At 30.3% G+C, this 13032-nt stretch overlaps 2 pseudogenes; both read left to right on the top strand.

The window, feature by feature from the left end:
* Nucleotides 1–6578, top strand: part of LOC111886699 (polyadenylate-binding protein 2-like) — a 30805-nt pseudogene extending 24227 nt beyond the window's left edge.
* Nucleotides 6579–7779: 1201 nt separating this feature from the next.
* On the top strand, nucleotides 7780–9466 carry LOC111886701 (E3 ubiquitin-protein ligase SINAT3-like; annotated as a pseudogene).
* The last annotated feature ends 3566 nt before the right edge of the window (nucleotides 9467–13032 follow it).

Here is a 13032-nt window from a genome sequence, read left to right as displayed (position 1 = left end):
GTACGTTACATACCATTTTAATTGTATTTATAATATCTACTATAATAAATGAAAGTTATTTTTTTGCCATATGTCACACTCTCAATCAATTTGTCAAATGTCATTTTATGGTTTTTTTAATTAATTTTTTTTCACATGTCATTTTATGAATTTTTCTATTTTATTAAATTCAATATAATATTTTAATGTAATAATTACAATAAATGTAGTAATAAATGAATATCAATTTCATTAATGAATTTACCTTTTAATTTCAAAATACTCAATTTAAAACTCATTAGTTTTTTTGTTTATTTATTTAAATTATTTGTTTAAATTTAAAAGATAAAAAACATTTCAATTATAATAATTCATTATTTTTCTTATTTTCTTATAAATTTAAAGTTCTCAAATATTTTGACATTTATATTTGACTTTTTTTTTAAAAAAAATTAACTCATGTATTACATGGGTCTCATAACTAGTTCTTCAATATAAGAGGTGGATCACGGAAAAGTCTTTGCTCTATGAAAAGTACTTAATCAACACATCTCCAAATTCGATTAGATAATAAACTAATAATACATTCGTGTGACCCATTTAAGCTGAATTATTAAGTTTGTTGACACATCTAAATACTCCATTGAATTTGAATTATTAAGTTTGTTGACACATCTCATAAGATAATGATACATTTAAGTTGACGAATTATTAAGTTGATTGTTACAAAATAGCAAAACCAAGCAATGGTCCATTAACCATTAATCAATAAGCATACATAAAGTGTAAGAAACAAATGTCAAGTCTCTTTCTTGGTGAATATATCAATACATAAACTGCAATACAGAAATGTTTGTCTCTTTTCTTAATGATAACATCAATATTAACCGAGACCTATTTACAATAATTATATCTTCTATCGGATTTAATACATGTAAATTAATGATAAATAAAAAAAATACTTACGGTCACAGCTGGTCTTTATTATTATGAGTTTAAATTAATTGAATATATATATATATATATATATATATATATATATATATATATATATATATATATATATATATATATATTAGAAAATCATTATTAAAAAGAGATTAAAAAACCAATCGTGAGCGTCGAAAATCATAATGATTAACGGCTAAAAAAATGGTTATAGATTTGTATATTGGACGCATATAAATCGGTTATACCAAAAAACTCACCTCTTTTTTTCGTTTATATTTTTATCGAAATTAAAAACCGAATATACCGTTGTTCATAATTTTTCGTCATGTTTCCTTAGATATCAATGTGGATATATATAAAAAAACAAACATTTCTATTTTGAAAAAAAAAAAAAATACTCACTTGGTTTTGTTGTATTCTTCAATATTTAGGTTTATTCTTATCCAAAAAAAACTAATTATACCAAAAATCTCAATTTTTTGTCATTTATTAACAAACATCAACATCGATTAAAAAATACCTTGATCAATTTATATACGGTAAATATTTCAATTTTAACATTCACCATGTGAATCTAACTTACTATTTCAAATTTTTTATCACAATTAATTTAGTGAAATTCACATATGAATCAAAATGTATTATCATGTAATTTTATAATATTTTAATGTTTTGACTACTTATATATTAGTTTTGTAAAATCAACAAATGAATTTCTTTACATTGTGAATCTGAACTTTATATAATTTAATTTTCAAAATTCAGAATGTGAATGTAACTTACTATTATTTACACTGTGAATTCATATTATGAATATGATTTACTATTATTGACATTGTGAATCTAAGATGATTCACAACATGAATCTAAGCTGAAATTACAAATATTTTTATATCAATGCAAATCTATGTTTAAAGAGAACCAAAAAAATAAAATTTTTGATATATTTCTTAATTTTTTTCGAAAAAAAAATAGTCTTTAACTTTTAGAAAAAAATGAAGTGAGTTTTTTTGAAAAAAAACATCTATTTTTATATATCAATATAGACCTGTATGAAAATAAGACGAAAAATAATGAAAAATGTTATATTCGGTTTTATTTTTTATAGAAAAAAATGCATGACCTAAAAAAATTAGAATAAAAAAGGAAGTGTGTTTTGGTATAATCCAGAACATGCACGTCCATTGTAAAAATAACCAATCATTCTTTTTGCCGTTAATCGCTTTAAATTTTAATATTTTTTATAGTTCTTTGGTTCATTGATGAATAATGATTCTCTCTTTCCCTCTCCCACCCCCCCCCCCCCCCCTTCTCTCTCTCTGTGTTTATATATATATATATATATATATATATATATATATATATATATATATATATATATATATATAGAGAGAGAGAGAGAGAGAGAGAGTTAGGTTCAAATGTTTTTAGCAATTATTGTGTGCCTAAATGCACCAATGAGAATTCAAGAAATAATAAATAATTAATTAAATCATTAAAGAGTATTTTGGACCTTTTGTACTTTTATTTAAGGAAATTATTTAATTGAAATCATTCTATTAAGAAAATAAACTAATCATTCAATTAAGGAATTAAACTAAATATATTTGACCTAGTTATGTTGTTGCCTTCCGTTCGTTCTTCCCCTGCTTCGCTCGAGTTCCTTTTATCCCCGATTAAATGAAGACGAGAATCGGAGATGCTTTCTCTCTCCTTGCAATAGATCGACAAAACATCGCACACCCTTCTCGTATCTCAGTCGTTCCGAAAGGAAAAAATGAGAACCCGGAGAAGCTTCAGCGATCAACGCACATCAAATCTGCAATCCAATTTATTCCCCAAGTTACCTTCTCCTCGCCTATGGTTGTGTAAGCAGCCGTGCCTCTGCTCTCATTACTCCGCCGTTCAAGCCTCCTCCTAAGGTCTGCGTTCTCTCCTTGTTTTACTTAAGCCCTCAGTCCAGATTCGAGGTAAGAACGAGTAACTTTTTTTGAAGACATACAAGCTACCTTAACGTTGTCAAAAAAAAAATTTAATTTTTTTATATATAATCTTTTATTAGATTTGGAAGGTTACAGGTCCTTCATATTCCACATACACAGATACATATACATGCTTTAGTCTCTTGATTCTTATTGATTTTATTTCCTTTCTTACCCTCTTATCAGTTGCTTCAGTCTCTTGATTCTCCATGGTGGGGCTGATTGTTTTTGATTCAATGGTGAGGGTGTATGATCTTGGGTTTACTGAGTGTTTATGGGTGGTTGTCTTACATGGTACAACAATTTTATTCGATACAAAATAAAATTTTAAAAACAAAAAATACTACAAAATTTAAAAACGTTTTCATGTATTCATGTCAAAATTTTCATATTTTCTTCAATTTATTATTTTTCATATCTTCAATATTTTCCACAAATTTACATGAAAATTAATAAAAAAAAATGATTAATGCATGAATACTAAAAAAATACATATGTATATATCATGTAATATGTGACATCCCCAAATTTACGGCTATGTTAAACTTTTTTATTTTTGCTTATTCAAAACCAGAGTTTATTTTTTAATATGGATTTGCTCCCGTAAAAGTATTACCGAATAAATGTTTTTAATTTATTATAAAAATCTTGGGATGTCATAAGAGATACAAGAAACATAAGCATAAACATAAGTCTTACATCATTTTTTATTCTATAGCCTATACTTCCTCGAAACTCTCATCAGGTTCGAACTTCAATTTCTTTGTACTACATTCTATGATACAAAGAAACCGAGTGGGTCGGGTTGAGAAAGGTGGTGTGTACATAGAATTTTCAACCCACAATAATCTAGTTAAAAGGTATAATTGTAAAACAATTAACCCAATTAGCCATCCCCATTTTCTTGTATATTTATTCTAAGATCCTCTCCAAAGAATCATCACCTTCATCGCCATTTCTTATATTATGATCACCTATCATCGCATGAATGAATGGGTCTTACATCGCCTGAACTCGTCATTTCATCACCTACATGTTGCAAACATGTTAGTGATCCACTAGACTATTTAGATTAGTCTGTGGTCTTCATCTATACTCTCGTAGACGACTACATCACAATCGTCGGAAGTAAGGGTTAGGACATCTCCTAATAATTTTTCATCTCTCATCACCCGTTACTCATCACCCATCACTAACTGATATATATATATATATATGTATGTATGTATGTATGTATGTATGTATGTATGTATGTATGTATGTATGTATGTATGTATGTATGTATGTATGTATGTATGTACTTATCTAATTAAATTGAGTAAAATCATATCATATAACTTCATCCAAACATATTGTAGATAATAGGCACATATAGGAATTAATTATATTAATACTTCATAATTATGTGTAAGATGAAAGTAACTATGCACTCAATTGATAAAAGTGGGTGACTGTCGATTTTGGCAGCGCTTCGCTTCGTACTTTAAAAGACCTAGACACAAAAGTACTAAGCCTTAGTCTAGTTTCGTAATCCTAGTGACTATAATAATTATAGTCTAGATTCCTCACTAATCCTAATGAATACTGAGAGTGCTGTCAAATAAGGACCAGCCAGGCAAGACAGTAGGGAGGCAGGACCATTTCGGCATATTGATTTTCTAAAATCCAACAACCAAGCCAACGTGACCGTTCTAGACACCTCTCTCGTAAGTAGATCAATCAGTATTTTGACATGGAATTACTGATAAATCTTATTTATAGGATCATAATAACGACTTATGACTATAAATAAAAGTTACATTGAAACCGATAGAGCGTAGCTTAACTTATAGAGCTTTTAACCGAAAACCGGGAAAAACGAGCGAACAAAATTTTGACCAGAATACTCCTTCTTGTCGGGCTCCTAGTATTCCCGAGACTATACTAAAATGTTCTAAAAGTTAGGAAGAAAACCAGACTCAAATTTTGGAGAGGTTAAAGAGAGTTTAGGGTGAATTATGAGGAGAGAAAAGGGAATACGAAGGATATATATATATATATATATATATATATATATATATATATATATATATAGAGAGAGAGAGAGAGAGAGAGAGAGTTAGGTTCATATATAATCCATAATTATTGTGTGAATGTGTGACAAAATTTTAACCACTAGATTAAAAGAATAAAATGTTGTGATCTTAGGGTACATCTTATTTACATAGACTCGCATATACTATATAATTACATCCTCTCTCTCCTCCGCCGGATCTCCGACTTATCTATCCTTATATTCATATCGTTCCCTCTCCTATCTCTCTATCTATCTTATTTAAAAAAAACAACAAAAAGAGTTGGGAGTTTCTAGGGTTTCTGTGGTTTGCTTTGTTCGGAGTTGGAAAGGCTTTCTGATTTGCAGGCTATTTATCTATCTAGGTTTGGATTCATATCAATAAAGGGAGAGGGAAGTTAAAAAAGCCAAAAAATCAGAAAATTTGGGGAAAAGGTAAATATTTCTAGGGTTTTGAGATAGCGGCTCAGGTTCAAGTTCAACCTCAGGCGGTGAGTGTTGGTGTTGGTGGTGCTGCTCCTGTTGGTGCTCAGCAGTTTGTGCCGACTTCATTGTATGTTGGGGATCTGGAGTGGAATGTGACGGATTCGCAGCTGTATGATCTGTTTAACTAGTTAGGTCAAGTGGTTTCTGTTCGAGTTTGCAGGGACTTGTCGACTCGACGATCGCTTGGTTATGGCTATGTCAACTATGTGAATCCTCAAGATGGTTAGTGTTGTTTAACAAATTCACCTTCTCATAGTTAGATATTGCAATTCCTTATGATGTCAACATTGTTGAAAGCATTAGTTCTTACTCCTCTTGTTATGTTGATGACAGCTGCAAGGGAAATGGAGGTACTGAACTTCACACCTTTGAATGGGAAGGCGATCAGAATAATGTATTCTCATCGAGACCCAAGCGTACGCAAAAGTGGCTCTGGAAACATATTTATCAAGGTATTCAAAGCAGAAAAACCTTAATCTATTAATCACTGTTTCCACTATCTTATAGTCTTCTTTACCTACTGACTTGTATGAACAATCTAAACAAAAACAGATTCTTGATAAGGTAATCGACCAAAAGGCCTTACACGGCACATTCTCTACATTTGGCAATATTCTCTCCTGCAGGATTGTGACAGATTCAAGTGGCCAATCAAAGGGGTATGGTTTTGTTCAATACGACGCTGAAGAATCTGCACAAAAAGCCATTGAAAAACTGAAGGACATGCTTTTAAACGACAAACAAGTATACGTGGGACCCTTTTTGCGCAAACAAGAAAGAGAACTAGTTTTCGCAAGACAAAGTTTACTAATGTCTTTGTCAAAAACCTGTCCGAATCAACAACATATGATGATCTAAACAAGACATTTAGTGAATTTGGAACTGTAACAAGTGTTGTTGTGATGAGGGATGCTGAAGGGAACTCTAAATGCTTTGGGTTTGTTAATTTTGAGAATGCTGAGGATGCTGATAAAGCAGTGGAAGGGCTTAATGGTTAGAAATTTGATAACAAAGAATGGTATGTTGGAAAAGCACAGAAGAAATACGAAAGGGAACAGGAATTGAAGCAAAGATTTAAACAGGGTATGAAGGAGGCAGTTGATAAATCACAATCCATACAACTTTAGTTTTTCCGTTTCTATGGTCATTGAGGAATCGAAGCAAATATTTGACAACATATTCTTTTAGAATGATAAAAAATTCTTTAAGAATGTTTTATATTTTATAAATTATATGTATATTTTTCACAAATGATAACAGATTCTTATAAAATGTAGTATAAAAGGTTATGTATATTTTTTTAATTTTTGCATATATTCTTGTTTTGTGTTATAAAAATGATTCTCATTTTATAGAATATATTAGAGATTGTATTACAATATATTTTTCATAAATAATGATAGGTTATTGTCTAATATTCGAGGTATATTCTTTAAGATTACTTAATGGATTCTTTTAGAATCAAAGAACCAAAAAATTAATTAATGAAATCATATTCTTTATAGAATGTATTAGAGATTGTATTGCAATATATTTTTTTCTTAAAGAATGATAGGTTATTGTCTAATAATCGAGGTATATTCATTAAGATTACTCAATGGATTCTTTTAGAATCAAAGAATCAAAAAACTAATTAATGAAATCATATTCTTTAAGAATGAATGAATCAAAATATGTGTTGAATGCAGCCGTTTTATAAAAAAATCTGATTTAATTTAAATACATTGAATAAAATATGAGATTTGATTTAATTTTCATTAACTAATCTAACTTACTTGCCTAAAATGTAGATAATTCTCATTTCTCTCTCTTTATTAAATGTCATATTTTTTCTTTATACTTAATTAAATGTAATTATATAGTATATGCTAGTCCATGTAAATAAGATATCCCCTAAGATCATAATATTTCATTCTTTTAATCTAATGGTTAACATTTGGTCATACATTCACACAATATTTGTGATTCATATTTGATCTTAACCCTATATATATATATATATATATATATATATATATATATATATATATATATATATATATATATATATATATACATATATTGTTATCTTATGTCAAAGTTTAAAGTTTGACATTGTTGTGAAATCACGGTCTAATGTTATTTAAATTTTTTTTATCTAAGTGATATTTTATTATATTAGTTTATAGAAATATCAAAAATATACACTTTATTTAATTGACTTCATTTTGAACTCTTGTTAACCATCCAAAATAAAGTGAAGTTTGGATAGGTTAGGAAGCTTCCCATACAATTTCACTTGCGTTCTGTTGAAAGTTTTAAAGTACGAAATTTTGAGGAAAAAACAAGATGTCAAATCAGGTTACAGGGCTACATGGAGTCATTCGTAATTAGTTTAAGGGTATAGTTACTAAGAGTATAGTCATCTTCGTTCAGTCATTCGTAATTGGTTATTAAGGGTATACGTTATCTTTGTTATATATTTACTACCATATTAGTACCATTTGAAAATGATTATCACTACACTATCGATAAATTTTTTATTTTATTTATTTTATTCTTTTTTTAATATATAATGTTTTTTCTATGTATTTTAATATTAAAAAAAGAATAAAATAAATAAAATAAAAAATTTATCGATAGTGGAGTGATAATCATTTTCAAATGGTACTAATATGGTAGTAAACATATAACAAAGATTAGTAGAGGGGTATAATCAGATATAGAGATGCATTTTCAAAGACCATAATTGTAAGTTTAGTTGAAAACAAAAGTGGATAATTTCATTCCTCTTAACTCCCCGATCGCTATTTTTTCAAAATACAAAACTTTAAAAATGGTCTCTGTGGTTTCCAAAAATCTGAAGTTTAGTTCTCAATTTACAAAAATCTCACGAATCGTCTCTGTGGTTTCAAAACTTTTAACATGTGGTCATTTTCGCTAACTCCGTTAGCTTTTAGCCGTTAAGTAAAAAACATTTCTGTCTTTTCACTATCATATGGACCATTTGTGAAGTTTTGTCTTAATAATAATAATAATAATAATTAAATATTAAAAGTCTCTTTCTCTCTCTCTCTACATGTGCAGTTGTGCACCAAACATTTTTCTTTGGGATGCCCAAAAATCTTCCCATATTACAGCAAACTCAAGCATGAAGATTTATGTAACTTCAGATCCTACAACTGCCCATACGCCGGATCTGAATGTTCAGTCACCGGAGACTTTCCTTGGTTACCCATCTCTAGAGATGACCACAAAGTCGACATGCACACAGACTGTACTTTTAACCATCGTTATGTCCAATCCAACCCCCGTGAAGTTGAAAATGCTACCTGGATGCTAACAGTGAGTTCCCTTCACTTTTCCCATGATTTCTGATTTCCGATTTTAGGGTTTTTTCATTTTATTTATCGGGGTAATGTTTTATGTTTGGTAGGTGTTCCATTGTTTTGGGTAGTACTTTTGTTTTTCACTTTGAGGCGTTTCAGCTAGGGATGGTACCTGTTTACATGGCGTTTCTTCGACTCATGGGGGATGAAGCGGATGCAAGGAATTACAACTACAGTTTAGAGGTCGGAGCCAACGAGAGGAAGCTGGTTTGGGAAAGAACACTAGGAGTATCAGAGATAGACATAGGAAGGTAAGAGATAGTCCTAATGGGTTGATTATACAGAGAAGAGAGAATGAGGTCGATGATTGCTATAGGTTTCAGACATTAGGGGTATAAACCCACTTGATTGGGCGCCTAGGTGGTCATCGTTTCATTAATAGAGGTAAGCGGTTTGTCGATTTTGTATCACAAGTGTGGGCGGTCAATCGGAGATGATATGGTGGCCCTAGGAGGAACTGCTAACAGGTGAGCAGTACACATCAAAGTTGACTACTATCGTGATATCCTTCATTTTCCAGAATTTGGTTGGAAACTGTGAATCTGAAATTAATCTTTCTTATGTTATCGATTGGAATTACTATCTCGTTATCATTAATCAATTTCAGATCTTGGTTGAACTTGTTCATTATCAGCGATTTTAGGATTTTGTTTTTCCTCCCCTAGTATCTTTCATTTTCCAGAATTTGTCATATTCAAGTTTGTTTAAATCATTTGGATCTTGATTAATGGCTTTCAATTTGTTGTCAATCTCTATGGTAGTATCGATTTGGATGTTGGACTTGATTGTAGTTCATTTTGAGAAAAAAATTTGGAACGACATGATACTTTGATACCCTGTGTTTGATATGAAGTTCTTGTTTGTGTTTAATGGGTTGAATTGAAGAGGCCATGTTGCTGGAACAAATTTTAGTATGTTGATTTGATGATGTTTTGAAATATGTAATGAATTTTCAGGTCAAGGAATAATAAGTTGATTTTTTGAGAGAGAGAGAGAGAGAGAGAGAGAGAGAGAGAGAGAGAGAGAGAGAGAGAGAGAGACTTTTAATATTAAATAATTATTTTTTTTAAATAATGCAAAACTTCATAAATGATCCATGTGGTAGTGAAAAGACATAAATGTCTTTATTTAATGGCTAAAAGCTAACGGAGTTAGCGAAAATAACCATATGTTAAAAGTTTTGAAACCACAGGGACCATCCGTGAGCCTTTTGTAAATTAAGGACTAACCTTCAGATTTTCGAAAACCACATGGACCATTTTTGAAGTTTTGTCTTTTAAAAATGATTTCCTTCTTGACCCTGTTTTTTGAAAAACGGAGTGTGGCTATTAGGCCTTATGGTATACTCATAACGAGTATGTTGGTGGTCTATGTGGCCACGAACAAAAAATGTGAACACCACCCCATACTCTTAGTGGTGGCTAGTGGTGGAAAAATTCGTGGTCAAATGTGGTGGGGAGCACGGACGACAACATCCAATAACTTTTTTTCTCTCTCCATGTCTCTCTATCTCTCTCTACCTTTCTCTACATTTTAATTAATTAAAATATATATATTTTTTAATTTAAAAATAAAAAATAAGAAGAATATTGTGGTGGGTATCCCATAGGTTTAGTGGTTGAATGTAGTGATTAGGTGGCACCCACCACTATAATGGTTAGTGATGGGTATAACAGATGGCCTTACTGAAACTTAAATATCACTGTACCTTCAGTTTGCTTTAGAAAAAGAATAAACCTTTTGGATTATTTGTGAAAAATCAACCAACAAACGACTATGAATTGTGAAATCTAAATCAACTCAGAAAAAGAAAATAATTTCTTTCCGGACTCGTAGCAACGCAAGCACACACCCTCAAGAAATATATTAAATCACATTTCATTTATGAGTTACAAAATTATAACGATTATATAATTTTTTTTAAACTTTTTTATGAATATGCCATTATTATTTTTTCGTCTTAGTTTTTACAAAGGATGTTTGTATTATATTTATTTTCAAACAATGTGTTGTAATATTTTTAATAAATTAAACTATGACATGTATTTAAAAAATTACTAAAAAATAAAAAAGGATTTATAGAACATTTCAGATAGATATAAATAAATTAGTTAATTTAAAAAAAAAAAAAAAAAAAAAAAAACTTTTAGATAAAATTAAATCATTTTAAAAATTATATAATTAGATGATAAAATTAATAGAATGATGAAAATGCAATATTCTAATCTAGAGGGTTAAGCTTTGTAGTATTCCTACGAAAGAGAGAGATTATCTAATAGGGACATTATGACATCCTTAATTATGTGTCTAATTTGTGCTTGTGGAGTGGAGACTATTAGTTATACTTTTAAAGGTTGTTCCGAGTTGATAGATATTTGGGTTAGGATCGCTATTTGGTGGGGTTTATCTCTTTTCGGTCAGCTTTCAGTGCAGTCTTTAATCAATTGGCTGGATGATGCTACGTTGCGGAGGGGTTAACGGAAGGTGTTTGATGCGGTCATTATCACTTCTTTCTAGTGCATATGAAATTTTCGCAATATAGCAATTTTTGGAACGTTACAATGAAGTCTTTACTTTTTGATGAAGTTGTTGAAAAATCTTTATTTTGGGTTTCTAATAGATGTAGTAAAGTTAAGTTATGTTGAACTGAATGACTTAATAACCCCTCTTTAGCTACTATTGTGATGTAATTGTTTTTCTCTCTAGCTTCTTGCCGATTTTAAATATAAATTTCAGTCTTTTCATAAAAAAAAATAGATTGATGAAAATGACATAATTTTTAAATTATAATATAGGTTTATTATTTAAAACTGTCAAAGAGTGTGAACGGAAGTAAAATGAAATAAATAATAATTATGATTCTGGGACTTAGAAGTTTACGGTCACAAAATAAAAATAAAAAACAAACAACATGTTGGCAAACTCTCTTTCGATTGGAATTTGTTATATAGTCAACGAGTGACAATCGCATAATATTTGACGTCGTCATCGTACAAAATGTTGCTTTTACGTACAAAGGAAATTTCTATGATTGTAGTTTGTATAATTAATTGAGTGGGAAAAAGTATATTGTTATTAGAAAATAAAAATATCTATCTTAATTGATTATTAAAAAGGGAAAATGACTTATATGAGTAAGTATGTTTCAAAATTGTTCAAAAAATACCATTGAAGTTTGGTGTGTCCAGAAAACACCATCCAAGTAAAACATTTGTACAAAAAACACCAACGAAGTACATTCTTTGTTCAAATTTGACCTTGTGGTAACCGGCAATTACCGGTAAAAATAGGTAAAGGAAAAAAAAAACAATAGGAAATGACTAAAATGGGAAACAATGTTTCAAAATCGTTCAAAAAACACCATCCAAGTTTGGTATGTTCAAAAAACACCATCTAAGTAAACTTTTTGTACACAAAACACCTACAAACTATATGTTTTGTTCAAATATTATCCACCGGTAACTGGCTCTTACAAGTCAAATGAGGACTTAGTTGAACTATTATAACATGGTATAATAATTATTGACAAAACAATAAATGATATATTCTTCCTTTAAAAGTCGATTTAGGGTTTCTTCATGAACGAATGACGTCATCTTCTCCTATGATTGTTCTTCTTCTTCTAAAGTGATGATCTCAAACTCAAGTCCAAAACCCTAATTCTTGACTTAAGGCAAAAAGGGCTCCAATGGGCCTCCCTCCCCGCTAAGGCCCAAATCCATAAAAGCCCAAAAAGGCATCCAAGCCCAACTACAAGGCATTTAAGGCCTAATAGGTTGCTCGTTGTTAGAAGAGTTTATAGTCTTGACCGGTCCTTCATTTATTATCTGGTCTATAGATAGGCACGTCTCTTGTCCCTTCCTTGCTATTTTATTGTTTTGTATCATTTCTTTTGCATGTCTCTTGGGATATGGTTCGGATACTTGTGTACGATGTATTCGAATTTATATTCGTTTGTAACAAGTCGTGGTGTCTGTAATGCCCATTTGGTGATGGATAATGTAGGTTTTGGGGACCGAGTGTTCGTGTAACGACCAAAAAAACAACCAATTTTAAATTTTTCAAAAACAGCTCGATTCCATTAAGTCTTTACAAAAAGGTTTTCAATACAAAACAATTAACGTATTCCCAGAATCACATTGCTACAAAATCATGAGGAGCGGTACGATCACCCCTTCGCCTTGCCACGGTCTCCTGAAGAACCTGAAAAACA

The sequence above is a fragment of the Lactuca sativa genome, chromosome 8 (assembly GCF_002870075.4).
Source record: "Lactuca sativa cultivar Salinas chromosome 8, Lsat_Salinas_v11, whole genome shotgun sequence".
NCBI lineage: Eukaryota > Viridiplantae > Streptophyta > Magnoliopsida > Asterales > Asteraceae > Lactuca > Lactuca sativa.
Note: the sequence above shows the minus strand (reverse complement) of the source record. Positions and strands in the feature narration are given on the sequence as shown.